The 21,095-nt window shown below is 38.0% G+C and overlaps 1 protein-coding gene across 2 annotated transcripts in view; it reads left to right on the forward strand.

Annotated features, from left to right (window-relative positions):
• LOC149210280 (SAND family protein) overlaps nt 1-21,095 on the forward strand; it is a 213,747-nt gene that overhangs the window by 121,301 nt on the left and 71,351 nt on the right. The gene's annotated exons all lie outside the window — the stretch shown is intronic.

Raw genomic sequence — 21,095 nt, forward strand, 5'->3', positions numbered from 1 at the left:
TGGCTGACATTTCATATGATGTTATGCATTTCCTCGTAACGAAATGCGAGTAAAAATAAATTATATTGATGTTTAGATATGACCAAAAATTGAACTACAATAAACACTAAATAAAGTGACTTGAGCATCTCCATCAACATATAGAAAAGAGAAGAGATACTCTAACAATTAATTCTTGAAAGTTGTTCAAAGGCAATCACTAGAGAAATGAGCTATGTTTTGGACATGTGCATGTATGCAAATATCCAGTTGAAGGATCAAATTACAACCCAAATTATGAAATTGCAAATATTTTTTTTGACTAAATACTTATATTAACAAAAAACAATATATAAAGAGAACAAGCTATGTATGAAGAAATATATACAATGATTACAGGGCAGGCATCTTTCTCAGCTCTATAAGGGCTGAGGTAAGAGCCCGATATTCAAGTACGCGAACGTTATTTGCTTCCGTAATCAGAAGAGAAACTTTGGCTAGTAGCTGAGAGTGTACGTTTTCTGTAATATCCCAAACATAGACATGTTCACGGAAGCACCAACAGTAAACAAATTTCAATGCACATCAAAATACACAAGAAATTGAGCCAAACAACTGGGCCATTTTATTAATCAATGGGAATCTGAGTACATAATGAGTAAGAACAATGGAACCTGGGCTTGCTATGCAAGCTATGCAAACCCCAGGTGAAATCTTGCTGACCCAACTGCTGAAATGGCTCCAAACTGATAATGCACACTGCCCAGAAAATATGCTAAAGGCTGCCAAATGGAACTGGAAGTTCTGCCCAAGATACTGCCCAAAATGCTTTGAAATTTCAAGTCTGAACTCCTCTCCCAAAACCCAGTAAAACCTAGAAATGGTTTGGGTTGAATCCAGATGATGAAGAAGCCCTCCAACATGGTGCAAATGGCTCTACTTGTAAATAAGACGAATTGCCTCCAAAACCCTTTGCTATTCGTTCCCACACACCCACAACAAGAGAGACAGAGAAAAGTGGGGGAGAAATGACCCAAAAACAACCTTTATGGGAGATCAAATCAAGGGACATGACTGGAGACAACCGGGACACGATCGAAGGACACGTGTCCCACTGAATCGTGTCCAATTCGGGATACACAGGGGGTTTAGGATGAATCCGGTTTCTTAGCAAATAACCCATCCGCGAATCAATATGATCTAGTAAACCAAGTGATTTGTAATAAAATAATTTAGCCAATTAGCTTAAATTATTCCCAAACCACTTATACATCAGATTCGACTAAAACACTAGGACTCACCTAATAATTCGACAATAAATTTCACACTAGCTTTTGGAGTTTAAGTTGGAGGGAAAAAACTCTTCTAATTAGCCATGTCAAAAAACACAGTGAATCAGTGAGGTTAAAAAACCTCCTAGGATGTAATTCGTCATCAAATTATAGGCTTACGTAGGTTGTTACATAGGCTCATAATATTACTAAGATCATTTACAATATAAAACTTGCAGAATGGGATGACAATGACACACAGACTGCTGATATGTGATCCCATCCTTGCTGAAAAAGTTGGCACTTCCGCTTTCTTTGAAATTTGACAATTTTAGTGCAACAAGCGTGTCTTCATCAATATATCAGTTGCTAGTCCTTCATGAAGATTCAATTAGTTGCATGGTTCCTCCTTTTCTTTGGATCTCATCAAATTGAGCTTTCATCTTCCTTGAAGCAAACTGTGACAGGATTCAAGCCATCAACCTTTCATATCACTTTCCTCTAGTCATCATCAACAAATGCATTATATTGAGCCAATCAAGGTAGAACTGATCATAACTCCCTCTAATCGTGAAATTGATCCTCAAAGTCATCAAAACATTGGGTTATCTTTTTGTACTGCTACCTTTCAATTCCAAGATGATGTGGATATCTTGAACATGTAATCCTTCAAGGATTACCAAAACCATCCACTCAATCCATGTATTCTTTGAATCGAGTCCTTATCGTTATGAATTTTTGCAACATTCTTCCAAGTAGCAAAACCATATATTGACCAGATAACCAATATCAAAACATAAATATCATGATTATCTCAACATGATGGCCTCTTGTCAAATTCTGCTTACTAGTTTCCTTTGATATCAACATCCTTCCGCATGGTCATTTTCGTATTTTACAAAGAAAAACTTTCTCTATGCTTTCACTTTTCAATCAAAGTGCCCATGAACTAATCAACAAGCTACAATATCTTCTTCCTTGGAGTTGTCATTGTCAACTCTTTCTTTCTTCAGGAGACCATATCTAATGTTGATAAATATCATCAAACAAACTCTCCTTCCAGCCTCTTCATGTGATTTTGCAATATGCTTTACCAGGGAGCCATGCCATATCCAATGAAAATTATCAATATCAGATTTTCCAAATTATAAGATCCTCTAGTCAGAGTGTCATGTTAAAATTGCTACTTGCTCCCTTTGAAGTCAGCATTCCTTTGCATGTTTTATCTTCATATTGCAACAAGGTTCTGCTTCATCTTTTAATCATCAATGTGTTATGGAATGAACTCATCAACTGGAAGCTTCAACATCATGTTCATCAAGGTCCTTACAGTTCCCTCTTTCCATCAGGCTCATCATCATCAAGGAGTCATCGTCTTGCTTTGCTTTGATCTTCCATCCTTCTCATCTTGCTTCTTTATTATGTACTTGCTGTTGAAGAATATACAACAAATGTAGTTAATGTGATTCTTCTTAGCATGATAACTATTTGTGAGGTATTTTAACTTTTGCTTATTAGCACAATCTTTTCTTGATATCATTAGTGTGTGTATTTCTTACTTCATCAAACAGTTACCAAAATACAAGAGACAAGAACACAAGATGTTGGCTTTCTGCCAGGGCCAAAACCTCTCACTCTTTGAGAGGAAAACCCACACAAAATTCTTCTTATAGAGATTCCAATTGATGAATACCAAGACCATGACCCTTGACCTATTATGCCACTCCAAGACCAAGACACCAATCCTCTTCTTTGTCATTGCTGAGATCATCATCATTGCTGCACCATTGAGGCCATTATTGTTGCACCACTGAGATCTTCATTCCTGCTACACCATGACTGCTCCTTCATCAAGATCTTCAGCATTGCTGCTAAAGTCATCACTGCTGATACACTGAAGTCATCATCATTGTATCACTGAGATCTCGCTGCACCTTCACCGAGAATACTGTTGCACTTTTACTGAGATCAGTGGCATTCCTTCATTGAGACCTTCACCATGACACTGAGATCTATACACTGTGATATTTAGAGAGTGAGATCATGACTGCTTCTAGAATAATTGTTGACACAGAGGTTGTCACTTCGAGATCCTTCTCTTCACCAATATGCTGAGATAGTGAGGTTGCTTCATTGTGGTTGTAGGCCGAGACTGTGACCATTATTGAGACCTTCATTATTACTGCTACATCGAGACAATCACTGCTTTCCTTGTACCGAGATCACGATTGCAGGTATGCTGAGATTGCCACTACCGTGGAGGATGAGACTGCAATTTTTCTCATTGTAATTGTCCATGAAATTGTAGAGGCATCCAAGAATGAACTTTTTTGTACCCATCCGAAGTTACAGTAATGTCTTGAGGTCTGTACTTATCCGAAATTTCAGTGATGTCCAAGTTCTTATCCTTCTCTTTTGCGCAGACCCTAATGGGGTATGTATAGTGGTTAGTCTCCCATATTTCGTTGACGTGTCAATGAACTGTTGTGTCTCCTTTTTGAGTCAAAATGAATGTGTTTTATCTTGCTTGAAGGCCGACTTCATTAAGAGTGACTGTGCTCGTCTTTGGAGGGCGTTTAGAATTTTCTATAGACTTGTATACATTACACGTAGGTTCAAGAAGAGCTCCTTCATATATGACATTGACTCTTTGACTTAAAATAAATCCAAAGACTCTCAATGGGAGCCAGTAATAAATAAGCTTCTTGCTTCATTAAATCCATGTAGCAAGGCATAATAATAAATTCATTTTCTTGTTTACAAAAATCATAATTACAATGTCATGAAGACCGAACGTATTTACACTCTCTTCAACACTCCCACTTAACTAGGGAGGTATTCATACTGGTACTTGGTCATTCTCAATCTGAAGAATTTCTCATAAGAAGAATTAGATTGGTAACCCATCTGTATAGCATCATAGTAACCAACATTGTTTCCACAGTGTTATGAATATAATTCATAACAAGTAAATGAATAAAATAAATGTAAATATTAAATAATCAAATATTGGTTATGTTAAGTAGTCATTAAGTTAAGTGAAAAGGCATGTCTAAAAGACATGCCCAGTCATGAAAGGACATTTGTTTAGGTATATATATGCGGTTCCTCATTGTAACATTCATCATATATATAATAAATTATTATTACAAAATACTTCTGTGTATTTTTACATTCAAGCCAACAAGCTATCACTTTTTATGCTTCAGTGGTATCAGAGCATTCCTCTAAGTATACAGGGTTTGTTCGTTACAGTGGTATCAGAGCCATGCCGCACAATATAATGATGCGAGTCTTTGAACGTTGTTCGCCGCACAATGTGTCATTACATTCACGTCTTGAATACTTTGAGCAATTTAGTAAAATTCAAGGAGCTTTTCAACGATTAGACAAATCATATGCCGAAGTTAAAACATGTTTAAAGGAAATCGATAATGAGGAAGATAATAGGGACAATGAAGAATCGAAACAAGGTGAAGTAGGAAAAGAAGATGAAGCATTAGATGATTATAATGTTGAAGATCAAGATGTTGCAGAAAATTATCAAGATGATGACATTGATGAAGCTGGTCTTGATATGGATGAGATAGATCAAGATGATGATCCAAATGAAGATGATGTGGACGAGGATTATCTTGAGAAACAAGGAGATGTACAATATCGTAACAATGAAGAAGATGTTGTCAATGAAAAACTACCATCTGTGGCTCTGGAGAAAAAGCAGGTTGTTGTAGATAGCAATGTAGCACTAATCGTTATCGGGATTAAATCGGTGTGGGGAAAAAATCGTAAAAATCGGGAAAAAATCGTAACATACAAAAATATTCATTTTTTTCAATTTTTTTAATATCTAAAGCATCTACAACATAAAATAATTACGTGACACATAAATATGATAAAAGAACTAATATATAAGATGTTTAATATCATTTCTAGTACCACATCACACATAATAGTGAATCATGTCCTGAATAGTAAGTCCTGACTCATAACTCCCAACTCAGCCTCAAAATATCAACAAAAAATATAATAATGTATCTCATATCATGAGTCATAATGTCATATACAATGAAATGAACCAAATAACTAAAGTCTAATGCTACTGATTTCCTTTGCCCCTCTAGATGTAGATGTTGGTGGAGTTGGCAGTAGACTTTGCTATGCTCTAGAAGCTGAAGAACTAGGAGCTACAGGAGGTAGACCACGTCCTCTACTGGTGACAGGGGTAGCTTGGGTCACCTCCTCAAATATATATATATATATATATATATATATATAGATATATATATATATATATATATATATATATATATATATATTATTTTATTTTATTTTGTGGGAAAAAATCGCGACAAAAAAAATCGTTTTTATCGGCCAATTATATCGCGAAATTTAAAAAATCGCGATTTTACGATTTTATTGCGATAAAATCGCGATCAGTGCAACACTGGTAGATAATGACAATGAAAGGATATTAGATTTATCCTTGTTGAAAGAAGATGTCAATGAAAAACTGCCATCGGTGGCTCTTGAGAAAAAGCAAGTTGTTGGAGATACTAAGAATGAAAAGTTATTAGATTTACCCCAACCAAAGGAAGATGATGTTGTCAATGAAAAACAGTCATCGGTGTTTCCGGTGTCCCTAGAGCAAAAGCAGGCTTTTGAAGATGTGGAGAATGTAAATGCCTTCGAGAAAACAACCATGGCTTGGACTCAAAATAATGTTCAACTAAGTTCAGAACTGATTGGGGATGGGCTCAAGGTGGATGAAAAATCACCCAATGCTTTATCTATGCTTGGCAACATGGAGTTAAAAGCAGATGCTTGGTTGAAAGCAAAGGAAACATTTAGAATTACACAAGATGTGACAGGGGGCAAGGATTCTTATGCCAATCTTTCAATTGGGAATTGGAATTATTTTGCAGCAGTTCATAATGAGAAGAAGAATTCAAAGTTGGAGGCCACACATCTTGAAAAATCTAGAGAACTTTATTGTAAAGTAGTGGCACAAAGGTCAGGCAATGTATATGTTGCGAATGGTGCAGCTGTTGTGCGGGCTAAAAAGGGTCTATTTGATGTTTCAAAGGACATTTTTACGCAGGTGCAAGAAATTGCAGCAACTAAAATTCTGAGAAATGTTTCACCAAAAGTAAAGGAGGCTTTGGAAGGTCGCCCTATTGCAGTGACTATGGAAGGCTTGACACTCATGTGAGGAAGTCCACAAAAATCCCATGTTTTATATGTTCGAGTTGAGGAAGTTGGTAGAGGTGAACGTTGGTGACATGCTTGTCAAATCATAATTGATGCTTTCGTAGACGCAAGGGTTATGTTGGAGAAGGATTTTAGGAGCCCCTTGAAGTTACATGCAATGGTAATAAACACCAGTCGTAGAAAAATGATAAAGTTCCAAAGAAACAAGGGGAATGTTTCCTTTGATGCTCGGCCTATATTAGAGCGTTATGGTCGCAAAGATTGGGGTGAATATGTGATTTCTGAAGCCCATTTGTCTCAGAAATTGTCGTACAATGAAAATGGGTACTATCAGTATTGTGCATCCATTCCATTTCCAGAAATTGGTAGGGAATATGTTGTGGAAATTGTTGAGGAAACTTCAAAGGAGAAAGCTGAGGTAACCATAATTGTTGAGTTGACCTCGAGGTAGCTGCTACGGAGGGGACAATTAATGAAAGTGCTGCGGAGGAAACTGTTGCAGCAGAACATAGTCAAATAGAAGAATTCATTGTAAAATACAAAACCCTTGTGTAGAGACCAAACCATGACATTCTGGGTCAGTGTTACAACGACCCTCCTTGCATCTATAGAAATTGTCTGAAGAATCTTAAGAAGGAAACGTACTTAAAATACGTTATCAACGTGATGATGATTGGTGATCATTTGAGCGTTGGTGTAATCATACGTGTTGAGAGTGATGGTTGTCAGGTTTTGAAAGGAGTTCCAGAGAGATCAGAACATGTCACAGTTAAGCTACGAGACATTAGAACAGAACTGTTTGACAAAAAATTTAAAGCTCAAGATCAATATATGAGTATAGTCACTCTGAAAAATGTTATGAGAATTCTTGAAGGCCCATTCTCCTGTCTGCTATCCCAAACACAATCTATCCGTCTTCCCATACCCGGCAGCCGAGCAACATCGCAGAAAGCAGTCAACAATCTGCTAACCCCCATCGTGCCTATCAGTCTACACAATCCACTCCGCTTGTCCATCTACGGATTCCACTATGTCAATGTAAATGTAAAAATTCTTTGTCTTATTCGTTCTTGCAAATGCACGAAGCCTGTGTCCTGACAGGCGTCCGTGCTCGATTGTTCCCTATCAGTTTTTATGCTTCAGTTGTTGACTGAGCAGGTGGCTGTGGCTGGTTCAGTGGCAAGTACCGTGACGGGTGCATGTGCCGACGACTATTTATTGAGGGTCGAGCTTGACTGGTGGTGTGCTGACAGTCTCTCTACATCGATACATCACTGGTGTGGAAGCCGTAGCGGGACAGTTACGCCACTGTCAAGCCATTGTGGTCAAGCTGTCGAGCGAACTAGTCGGTTATCAATCCAAACGACGGTGACTCCGAATCGTGGTGGTCAACAGTCGTGACCAATACCCAGCTAGCGTCGAATCGTCACGTCGTGAACATCTGCATTAAATCAATTCAATCACGTTAATTTAATTTAATTAAAGCTATATATATTCCAGCAAATTACATATGCCAAGATGATAAACACAAGATGAAGAAAAACAAATTACATATGCCGAGATGACAAACACAAAGATGAAGAAATTGTTAGCAATACAACTTTGAGGACATCACTTCTGAAGGAAGGGGCTATGTTATGAATATAATTCATAACACGTAAATAAATAAAATAAATGTAAATATTAAATAATCAAATTCTGGTTATGTTAAGTAGTCATTAAGTTAAGTGAAAAGGCATGTTTAAAAGACATGCCCAGTCATAAAAGGACACCTGCTTAGGTATATATATGCGGGTCCTTATTGTAACATTCATCACTTGTACATTTTTTAATATAATAAATTATTATTACAAAATACTTCTGTGTATTTTTACATTCAAGCCAACAAGGTATTAGTTTTTATGCTTTAGTGATATCAGAGCATTCCTCTGAGTATACAGGTTTTGTTCGTTACACACAACAAGGCCTTGATTGACAACTCTATCTCTCATCAGATCATAGCACAATGTTGGTGAGACCAATGAATATAGACACCTTCATCATTGCCTCTCAAGGTACATACCCACCCGGGTGTTCACTGAGTATGACCTTCTAGGACTTTTCTTATCTTGGGTTCCCAACTCTCAAAGAATATTAGTCCTTTTGCCTACTCTTATCTTGGATGCCCTACACATCCTCAAAGAGCATCGGATGCCAGATGATTACCCAATCCTCCATTCTTTCTTCCAAAGTGAAGACAAGAATGTTGTGTCTATCTCTCCCTCTCAGCTAGGGAGGTTACATTCATCATGTGTCTACATTTCTCTTTATGGCATTCACTAAGACTTACGACTGTTAGTCTTGGTCTAGTGCATGGCACATGAAATAGAAAAACACAACTGTCACTCCTTTTTAATCACGGGTGACCCAATCCAAGCTCCCTCTTAACGAGGGACTCTCTTTTTTCATCAACAACTTCTTCTGTGTGGGTCCTTCAGTTGATTGATCAACTTCTTTCCTTGATGTCATGAAATTCAGTTGAGCTTCTTCCTTGTAGGGCAACAACCATCTATCACTTTCCTCCTTAGTTGGTCATGTCATTCCTCTCTTCATGGAAAGTGGTCTTCTTCATATCTGGAACCTTTTTCATATGGCTACTTCTTCCTCATCATGTTTCTTTCAGGAGTTTCCATCCACCACATGCATGCTAGCTGTCCCTGTACTTACAATTCCAGTAGCCCTGCATGAACTCATCCAAATATTACTCAAGAAATCAAAACATAACATTAAATCAAATCGTACCTTACTAGATGGCTCTTCATTATGACATCTTCCTATGGGTATCAACATCTTGCATACATGTTGACACATCTCCCAAAGATATCCATTGTCAAGGGTCTTCATCTTTTCATTAGAGTCTTCATATCTTCTCGGGAGATTTCCTAGTCAAGTCTTCTCGGTCTTTTGGATTTTGATCGCCTTCATCAGGGTTTCAATAAGAGTTTATTAATTGTAGTCAGCCTCCTCATACTTCATATGAGGACATATTATGTTGATTTCATCTAGTGTGACTTTTATGCCTTCATTCATCCTTTCAGAGGAGATCTTTTCCCTTGATCATGCTTCTCAAGATAGAAGTAATGATCCATGCTACTTGCAACCATATGACATGACATTATAATATTAAACACAAGCATACATACCTTATTTTACCTTTAGGTCATCTAGGCTTCTTCCAACAACTTCCTTTATTGAAAAGATCTTCAATCCCTTGATCTTCTTCTTTTCTTATGTCATCATCCATGGATTCCACAAGTTGGTGTTTCTGATGAAACACTTGCTTCATCTCGAGATTAGTGAACCCTTTGATGATGATTCCATTAGAGAGTCTTGAGGATCTTGTATATCCCCATCTGGCAGATGCTTCCTTTCTGACTTGATGTATGATGAGCCTTGTCTTGGATGACTTCTTCTTGCAATGTCCGATGAGGTTCCCAAGAGCAACATTCTTCATGTTTGATCGCAATGGATTTTGTCCTTCATGATTCCCATGGTGATGTCATGAGTTATTGTTTCTAATGCTTCCATGATGCCATGATGCATCTTATTATCTTGGTCATATCTATAACACAAGATTTAGGAGCTTATGATAGGACCCTTTTATGAGGGATACCATCTTACTTGTAGATATTTGTTACTCCCTTCTTTCCTTGGCCCTTTTTCTTCAACTTCCTCCATCTATCTGGTGATATGAGCTTCTTTCTATCATCTTTCCATAACATTGAATCTTAGCTATACAATTCTGTCTTGTTTGAGGATCAACCTTCCCTTTCCTTTCTGCACATGTTTGAGTCTTTTAACTTTCAATACTTTTGTCATTAACATTTCTCTATCTAGCATAGAGACCACAAATTGTTGAATGAGGTAACCTTCTTGTTCATGGACATTTGTTACCTTGATTATCTGTTAGTGCATTATAGATCAATGATGGTTATCTTCCTTCTTAGATCTTGTAGATGAGATCTTATGAAGATATCCTACATTCTTTGATACCTTTACTTTCATGTAGATCAAATTTCATGTGACCTCTTCATTGTACTTGACATGTGAAGATGAAATCTTCACCTTAATTGCTTTGATGATGGTTGAAGAAGATACATTAGAGCTTTCTTCTTGGATGATCTTCTTTCAAATGGGAGAGCCTTTCCTTAATAGAAAAGGTTGCTTCTTTTGATGAGGATGATTTGCTGCTTCCTCGGATGATCTTCTTCTAGGGCAAGGAGATGATCCTTGCTTGATTTATAGACTTTAAGATAATGACAATACCTTCTTGCCTTTAATATGTTTTGCCTTCTTTTGTAGTGTCGATCAGGACTGCTTCTAGGATTTCGACCTTCTCCAAGATGATGTAATCTTCTTTGAGGTCCTATGAGCTACCTTACTTTGTAGAAAACTCGATGGGGGTCTTGGTGGCCTTTTGATGATGACTATGGAGATAAAAGTTCTTGTTGTTGTACACTGCTTCTTTGATCTAGTGTTAGATCCTTCAATGTATATCTTGATCCTTTTGATATCCTTCATCTTGCTTTGATGCCCTTCTTGAAACTTGATCCTTGAATGTCCCTTTTCTACCCTTCCTTTGATTTCAACACCTTAGCTTTGATACCATGTTGAAGAATCTATGACAAATGTAGTTAATGCGATTCTTCTTAGCATGATAACTATTTGTGAGGTATTTTAACTTTTGCTTATTAGCACAATCTTTTCTTGATATCATTAGTGTGTGTATTTCTTACTTCATCAAACAGTTACCAAAATACAAGAGACAATAGCACAAGTTGTTGGATTTTTGCCAGGGCCAGAACCTCTCATTCTTTGTGAGGAAAACCCGCACAAAATTCTTCTTATAGATATTCCAATTGACGAATACCAAGACCATGACCCTTGACCTATTATGCCACTCCAAGACCAAGACACCAATCCTCTTCTTTGTCACTGTTGAGATCATCATCATTGCTGCACCATTGAGGCCATTACTGCTGGACCATTGAGATCTTCATTCCTGCTGCACCATGACTGCTCCTTCATCAAGATCTTCATCACTGCTGCTACACTGAAGTCATCATCATTGTATCACTGAGATCTTGCTACACCTTCATCGAGAGTACTGCTGCACTTTTACTGAGATCAGTGCCATTCCTTCATTGAGACCTTCAACATGACACTACGATCTATATACTATGATATTTAGAGAGTGAGATCATGACTACTTGCATAATACTTCTTGAGACAGAGGTTGTCACATCAAGATCCTTCTCTTCACAAATATGCTGAGATAGTGAGGTTGCTTCACTGTGTTGGTAGGCCGAGACTGTGACCATTGTTGAGAACTTCATTATTACTGCTACACGGAGACAGTGATTGCTTTCCTTGTATCGAGATCATGATTGCAGGTATGCTGAGATTGCCACTACCGAGGAGGATGAGACTGCAATTTTTCTCATTGTAATTGTCCACAAAATTGTAGATGCATCCGAGAATGAACCTTCCTATACCCATCCAAAGTTACAGTAATGTCTTGAGGTTTGTACTTATTTGAAATTTCAGTGATGTCCGAGTTCTTCTCTTGCTCTTTTGCACAGACCCTAATGGGGTATATATAGTGGTTAGTCTCCCATATTTAGCCGACGTGTCAGTGAATCGTTGTGTCTCCTTTTTGAGCCGACATGACTGTGTTTTATCTTGTTTGAAGGCCAACTTCATTATGAGTGATTGTGCTTGTCTTTGGAGGGTGTTTAGACTTTTCTATAGACTTGTATACATTACACATAGGCTCAACAAGGGACTCTTTGACTTAAAATAAATACTAAGGCTCTCAATGAGAGCCACTAATAAATAAACTTCTTGCTTCATGAAACCCATGCAGCAAGACATAATAATAAATTAATTTTCTTGTTTACAAAAATCGTAAGTGCAATGTCATGAAGACGAACCTAGTTACACTTTCTTCAACACTTGCAATTTTCACCGACAAGTACAACCAAGCAAAAATATGCAAAGACAAGAGCATGATGTCAATTTTGTTAATCTAGGTTTTCCATGGTATCTCAAAGGGTGTATTTCTAGGATTCTAATTACAAACCCTATATTTCTTGATTTAACCCTTCTTAGGGTTTTTACGTTCAGTGGAAACATCAACCCGAGGGATTCGATTTCAAATCCTAGGTTTTGACCAATTCATCCCTTGCTAGGGTTTTACCATATACCTAGATTATCCTTTCAAAATTTTAAATCTACAAACTCTAGATGTTATTTCCAAAGAGCTAGGGCTTACTTAGAGGGAACAATCAGTTAGGGTTAGGGTTTTCACTTTTCTAGGGTTTTTCCAATCCAAGTCCCATCTAGGGTTTACGAACCAAAAATCTTAAAAATGTAAGATCTACAAACCCTAGATTCTTACCATGCAGAATGTGCTGAAAACCCTAATTACTTTTCAGACCCTTTTCAAAAGATCATTGCCATAGACTAGACACATATCATGAAAAACACATAAACATTGTACATACATTTGCGATATCACCATACCTTCAAAGATTCGATCCCTCTTCATGTGTCAACACTTCTTCACGAAGTGGTTATCTTCAATACATGCCCCTCAACTTCTCCTTTGTTGAGATGCTAGCTTCGTCTCTTGTCCTATTTCGTAGAAACCTGGTCTTGAATCATTTCCTTTAATAGCAACAAGTCGGCTTCATTGATATAACCCTTTCTAGAACTAGGTTATTTTAGAGATAGTTCAACTTACTATACAATGACCGTCGTTTTCAACCATACGATGCTGTCATTGTTTTATGATAGTCTTGGTTCCTTTAACTATGAGCCATACTAGGGTAACATTCCAGACATTAGGTCGGTTCCATGATGAAATACCTTCTTCTATTACGTATAGTTTGACTTCCATAACGCTTCATATTTCATCATCCACTTATCATTAGACCACATCGCTGTCTAAAGGCATAACCACACATTCGATCTCGCTGTCTAAGTCACTGTGAGTGCCAACCATCGTACGCTGCAAGGAGTACAAACCACCATACGCTGTTCACGAAGAATTCAGGTTACTATAATATAGATGTGATCTTAGAAAACGAGTTACTATATGTAGTGACACCACAGAGTCAAAAGAAAATCACATATCCGTAGAGCATTAGATGTGATGCCACAAATGCAAACCATGTCATACGAGTCATCGAGCATATTTTGTCTTTTTAAAAATGATCCAATCAGGTCATAAACAAGTCATCAAGACAAACCAACATTGATCTTTGTATTATAAAGGGCGACCTATGTAATGATTCGATGCTACTCAGAAATATAGTGATGTTACTCTCAGAATATTTTGATACCAATATACGAATTGATACCAAGTGACATCGTTATAGTAATTGCAATATAACTGCAACACTAGATTTAATGTCAATTAAAGAAGCTTGGCCACAATAGAACGATGTTATAAATGCGAACCAATGATCCCGAGCCAAATGCAGATTACACAAATACGGGTTCATATGAAACCACTATATGTTGTAGCGAACCGCAGTAGCATTACAAGTGTGATGCTCTTGAATTCAAGCGATGTCTCTATATATAATGCGAGCAAATCTCCGTCGAATTTCTTTATCGTTCGGACCTCGATAATATATATTGAGCCATATAATCATATGGAGATGCGAGAGTACTTTTCAAATCATTGTGGCATTCGAACCACGCATGATCCATCACTTAGGAAAATAGAGGTGCGAAACATCTATGTATGTGTGTTCACTCACATCTATGTATGCGTGTTAGTGAACAAGAGACGGGTTATTACAAAACAATATCTTTGAGCCGCTAACGAACCATGGAACAATATATTATGAGGATTTGAGTAGTGTGAGCCATCGAGGAATTTACTACATTATGAAGAATTTTAACAGATTCGTATCTCCACACATTGTAGTGTATCAGAGATATTATAGAAATTGCGAGTCACTAGTCAACGAATCATCAAATTATTGTGATGCGGATTCCAAAGAGAATTTTTTTGTTTAAGAAGTTAGGTCATTGAAACCACAGGAAGCCCAAAATCATTTCATATAAGCTACAATGAAATTCGTCCAGAAATCAACAGAGAGTGACCTTCAGACCACCATTCTCCAACTTTAGCTTTGAAACCATGTTGGAAGATTGGGATAACTGTAAACTAGACTTGATTTTCTTTCATGTCAATTACTTGTGATAATTAATGGCATTATTATTATTGTGTTTTTCTTCTTTCATCAAGCAATTACCATAATACAAGAAAATGAAGATCACAAAAAACAAAAGAACACAAGATATAGGCTCCAAGCCAGGGAAAAACCCCTCCAAGGTGAAAACCCAAAAAATTCTCTTCTTATAGGATCAGATCAAATGAGATATCCAAGACCCATGACCACATAAAACTTCCTCCTTTAGATGCCAAGTCAAGCCTTCTTTCCTTCCAACATATTCATCAACAAGATACCAACAACAAGAAATGTACCAAGGCAGATCTTCCACAAACCTTAACTCAAGAAGAACTTCTTTCTTTCAAACTTCGGCCCTCCACTCCTTCTCCACCCTTTCTATGATATTTCAGATCTCAAATCATCAAGTGTGTGTATTCAAATGAGCTCCATCTTCCCTGTATTTTTGTAGTTCAAAAGGGGTGCGAATAGACACGTCCATTGGGGCAGGGCCGACTTGACATGTAGGTCGACTTGGCACTGGAGGGGTTTTCGTCCCAAAATTACATTTAAAAATTTCTTTTTCTTTTTATTTTACAATAGGTCCAAAATAGGACTTTGACACTTGATTAAAACCTAGAAGCATGAAGACCATCCTTTTCTAGAATAATAATAATAATAATAATTTTTCTTTTTCTTTTCTTTTGATTTTAATGAAATAGTACAAATTATGGAGACCAAAACTAGTTACATTCTCCAACATAGACACTCCCATATCTCAATGAAAATTTACATGTTTTTTTTCTAATTTTAAGGTGTAAGTGAGACCTAGGATAGGTTTAGGTGAAAGTGAGGATGAAAATAAAAGATCCCTTCCCCCTCCCTTTTCCTCATTCTGTCATGTTTATTTACTTTTTCATTAGAGCAGAGAGAACAAATAGGAGCTTGGATGAAAGAGAAAAAGAGAGCTTGGAGCGTTGGAGGAGAGAACAAACCAAAGCTCAGAGGAGTGGACAAAGAGGAGCTTGGAGGAGAGAGCAAAGGGTGCCATCGTTTTCAACTTTCAAGAGCTAAAGATTGGTAAGCCCAAACCCTAATTCCCTCATTTCCTTGTGTTCTTTGTTTGCGTTTTTTCCCCTTCTCCTATTCTTTCCATTCCTTATTCTCCCTCATTTGATTAGACGTTGTGCATCTAAGAATTTGAGAAAAAATGGTATTCTTGTGGTTTATCATTCCATTTTTAGTTCTCATGGTGTTGGTGGGGCACAGGCATCAAAGGAAAGAAAGGGAAGAAGATGATAATAGTGGTCATACTCAAAGTGACATAATGCATGAAGGTGATGAACGGTTTGAAGGTTACAATGAAGAGGAAAATGAAGGTGTCAAAGCTTGTTTGCCACCCTTGTGGAGATGTGTGACAAAACTTGATGGAGGGAGAGGTGGTGGAACTACTAAAGTTTCATGTCATAATGATTGTTATCAAGGAAAGCCTTATACTAGCTCAGATGCTGGAAGCATTAAAGTTTTATGTCATTGTGATTGTCATCAAGGAAAACCTTATACTAGTTCAAATACCTATCTGATGTTGCATCTTTGTGGGTTAATGGAGAGTGATGACAATTTAGCCATTACATCCTTTGCAATTGTGCTTTTGGGATTGTTACCCACCATTTTGTGGGTGATATTCCTAGGCTAATTTTTTTCTCCAAGATGGTCCTCGGCCGGTAGCCAACAGCCCCTTGCAGCCACAAACTAGCTCGTTGTGCCATGTCTCTGCCATCTGAGCCGGGTGGTCCCTCACCCATCTGCCATGATCGTATGTTTGAAGGTGGGCCTCTCGAACATAAAGGTATGCCTTGTCATTTGGTAATTAGGTATTGTAGTTTGCTTATCATGGATACTTCTGGGCATGGATTAATGGGGGAATTCGACGGAAAGAATGGGCTAGGTTTGTGCTCTTGTCTCCTAGACCCCTTTTGGATATTAACCTTGGATTCTAGTCCCATGGGATCTCTTTTACTGACCATTTGACTTTAGGGATGGTATTCATGGGTAACCTTGATTTTGGTTGTGTGGTCCCGCTCCCTCATCCACATATATTGCCCCCTTCCCACTCATTATAACCCCATTCATCATTTCTCCCACCTAGGTTCACATTACTCCTCTGGGTCCACATAGGGCTAGCTCTCCCCTTCCTCTTGCCCACACCTTGGGTCGGACTTGGAATGATGCCCCAAAGCATAATTGGCCACACTCAACAAGAAATGTACCACTAAATGCAAAAGATGGTCGGGACAAACACATTTAGCACGTGCGCAAAAGCCAATAGATGAGCTCTACCCCATCATCATGGCCATCACCCTGGTTCTTACAGGTTCCATGAGCCTCCTTCATCGTATAGGAACCCATGATTGTCCAACACTTGGTGGGCAATGAACCGCCCTACCTTAAAAGGGGGTATCCATTGCTATGTCTTACACATCATGCTCTTACCCCGAGCAGTTAATTAAAGAAAAATCATAAAAGGAAAAATGTATATAGAGAAGGGTGGAAAAATCAAGACCAGGGCACCTCATGTACCATGATTGCTCCCTCCTATACATTATGTCCTCAAGTGTGGGTTTCCTAGAAAGCTTTGTACCTTGATTGAAGAGCAAGTAAGATCCATTTTTAACCTCTAGGAAAAGGATCATCAAGGTCACTTCACATCCATTGGTTGATTCATCCTTCACAAGTGACTTTACACATACTGGGTCTCCTCCCATCATTGAAAGTCCATAAAGAGTAGGGAGTCTTAGTGAGGTGACAGTGTGCTAAATCTCCATTGTTGCCCTTGGTCTAACAGTTGTCCCTTTAGGAGTCCCTTTCAGGCCTCTTGCTAGTTTGAGAGGTAACAGAGACCAACCATGCAATTAGAGATCAAGGGAATATGAGTGCTCTTGAGTGATGGAACATGCATGGCGGTGCTGTACCCCACAATTGCAAGGTTTGACAACACACGTGTTTTCATAGGTAGTGAATAATTCTTCTCCATAGAAGTGTTGGATTTCATCCATAGTGTCAATGTTGAAGAATGTAACTAGTTTCAATCTTCATAATTATCATTCAACTCATGTCATGGTGTAATTTCTATGTATCTATCAAAAGAAGAAAGGAAATGATGTAAAGATCAAAAGAAAAAATATTCTTGTAAAGCATGGGTTTCATGCTAAAGTCATTTGTTACTAGGTCAAGCATCCATTGAATGATCCTAGGGTTTACATGAGCCAAAGTGTCCTTGTCATATTGTAAAAGTCCCATTCGGCCACTTGTAAGTTGTATAAAAGAAAGAACAAATATTTTTATGTTTGGAAGTGTCTAGTAGGCTCCCAAGACCAAGTCGGCCAGCTCAACATATGTCGGCCTAGAGAGGTTTTATGGAGCCTCTTGGAAGGCTATAAAAAGGCAGGACTTCGACCTCATTTCAGAGATAATCACATCACACATATTACATTTGATTTGCGGCTAGAAGAAGGAATGTGAAGTTCTCAAGAAGCTAAAAGAACCTAGCGAAGAAGGATAAATGTTCTTAGATAACAGGAAGGTTTGAAATTATGCCTGGATAGCTCACATGTGCGAGTAGCCTAGGGTTTTTGGGCATGCAACAGGTCTGAATTGCAGGAAGGTGTTGCAGACTTGGTATGTGAGATCAAAAGGCTAGAAGAGCCCTCATCTTGAAGAGATATTGCTTTGCTACCCCTTGGAGACCTTGTCTTGCATTGGAGAAGGAAGATTAGCTGGTTGAATTGGTTCTTGGTGGTAGCCATGGTCTAGGTTTTGGTCTTGGAAGTCTCATTTGAATTGGTTCTATAAAAAGAGAAGTTCTTTCTGGGTTTTCCCCTTGGAAGGGTTTTGCCTGGCTTGGAGCATATATCTTGTGTTCTTCTTTGTATGGTTGTGATCTTCATTGTTTTGGCATTTGTTTGATGATGAGAACATAAGCATAATCAAGAAGAAGAACATAATGTCACAAAAACATGTCAAGTAAAGGAAAAAGTCAAATTCTAATGTTTTCCTAATCAATTTTCCAACATGGTATCAAAGCTAAGGTCAAAGGCATAGGCAGCTGGAAGATCACTAGTGTTTTAAAGGTTCCAAGTCTAACAAAAAGAGGCCTGCCTACATTACCGAGCCATCTAGAAGCAAATCCAATACTGTGCAAGTGACCGAAGGTTTCTGAAGTATTGTAAGAGGCCGAAAACATCTACAAGTAGTCCTAGGAGAGGCCTAACCTAGGCCACAAGTTCTGTTTCACTTATCAAGAAAAGTGGGTTCTAAAGTTTGAAGTTTGGAAGGCCTACAATGGACTAGTATGCCAATGAAGCAAGGTAGAAACATTTGAGGCCTATTTTGGAAAATTATTACAATGATAACTAGAAGCCTTAACCAGAGGGGTGAGGCTACATGATGAGAGCATAAGTTTGAACATAATTTGGTCCCAGATCTACTATTAAAGACAATGAAATAAGGAAACGTTTTTATCTATGTATTTCTTGAATCAAAGAAGCAGTAACAAAAATTGAGTTAGAAGGACTGTAATGGTAACTAAAGTATACTGTAATCAGAAAACGAAAGGAGCAACAACCTAGCATCTTGAATTAGCATAAAGTATCTTGGGATCATTTGAGGCAAACCTACAATTGAAATGAGTCTTGAAGGTGGTGCTAATAGGAAGATCATAACAACAATAAAAGTAACAATGCTTTGGATTGTAATCATGGAAGACAAAGGTATTCATAGTTGTTTTATGCATAGATGAATAAAGGGTTTGCATAAAATAGAGACATGAAATGCATTAGGGTTTTGTTGCTTGATTGCTAAGAATCTAGGGTTTGTACGCTTCACTTCATTGAAGGTTGTTGGTATCTAAGGACTGTAAACCTTAGATGGATCTTAAATTAGAAAACCCTAGTCAATGTGAAAACCCTAATCCTAACTGGTTTGTTCGCTCATAGAAACCCTAGCTCTTGATATCTTGGTATTACAAGAAGATTCTAGGACATGGTAAACCATAGCGAGGGTTGAATTGGATAGACCATAGGTTATGACATCTAAATCATATGGCTGATGTTTCCAAGGGAAATTTCAAGGAATTTAGGGTGTGAATTTAGGAACCCTAGGATTATACCCTCTAAGAAAACCATGGAAGCCCTAGATCGTCAAAAATGTGTTGGAAATACTGAGGGAGGGGGTTGAATCAGTATTTCGAAATGTGTTGGAGACAGTGAGAGGAGGGGTGGGTGAATTAGTATTTCTTAGCAATTAGCACTTTTTAATCCTTTTTAGAGCATTAGTTAATCTTTAGTTCTTCTTCACATAATCATAAACAATAATCAACATTAGACAACACCATACGACAATGAGGAAAGATAAAATAGTGCACATAGAGTTTTAGCATTAGTTAATCTTTAGTTCTTCTTCACATAATCATAAACAATAATCAACATTAGACAACACCATACGACAATGAGGAAAGATAAAATAGTGCACATAGAGTTTTAAGGTGGAAAACCCCCTCTAGGTCAAAAACCAACAAACGCTTCTTAGTAATCATCTTCTCCTCCTCTTTAAAAGAAAAGTAATTACATCAAGATTTCAGCTACAACTGAGGGAGACGTCAACCCCTTAATTCATAGGGTACAACCTGTAGGACGCTACTAAACCTTAATACTCTGCTGCAAGCGAAACAACGCCTGTTAAAACTGGCAGCTAGGGTCAAATTCCACCTTAGGACAACTCATATGATGGAGATGACTATTGCATTTTATTCCTCTTTTCGAGAGGTCCAATATAATGATCATCTCATTCTGACAAGCAGAAATGGAATTTTGAATTTATTCTCTCTCATGCACAAATTGTCAAGATTCGCCTCAGTCAAATGTAGGCTCATAAGCCCAACAGATGTGTCTCCTCACCCTCAACGAAGTGTATAAATAAGAGTGAACTCTCTCCTCATTTGGACATCACTCATCTCATCACACATCTCTCTCTCTCCTCTCTTGATTGGATCGTACAACTTGGAGGCAGCCTTCTCTAGTTCGCATGTGTGAAAGGAGGACGAATTTCTTGGTTTGTTCGCTGGCCGAATTTAAGGAAAACAAAACAACGTTGACTTGGGTGCTTTTGACCAGCGTTGACTTTGTTCTTGTGGGCAAAATTTTGAGTTTTGGAGGCCACATTTATTGGCATAGTTTTCGAGGAGTTTGGGATAGGTTGACCTAGTTGACTAAGATTTGACTGCAAAATTTATAGCAGGGTTTTCTCTCCTTTGACTGATCTGTTTTGGGCTGACTTTGATCCTCTTGGAAGGCCGAATTTATCTGCTATTGACTAGGTGCTTGGAGGACATTTTGGAGCTGTTTTGACCACT

The sequence above is a fragment of the Pinus tabuliformis genome, chromosome 1_2 (assembly GCF_031772625.1).
Source record: "Pinus tabuliformis cultivar Carrire ecotype Pingquan chromosome 1_2, CPIR1, whole genome shotgun sequence".
Lineage (NCBI taxonomy): Eukaryota > Viridiplantae > Streptophyta > Pinopsida > Pinales > Pinaceae > Pinus > Pinus tabuliformis.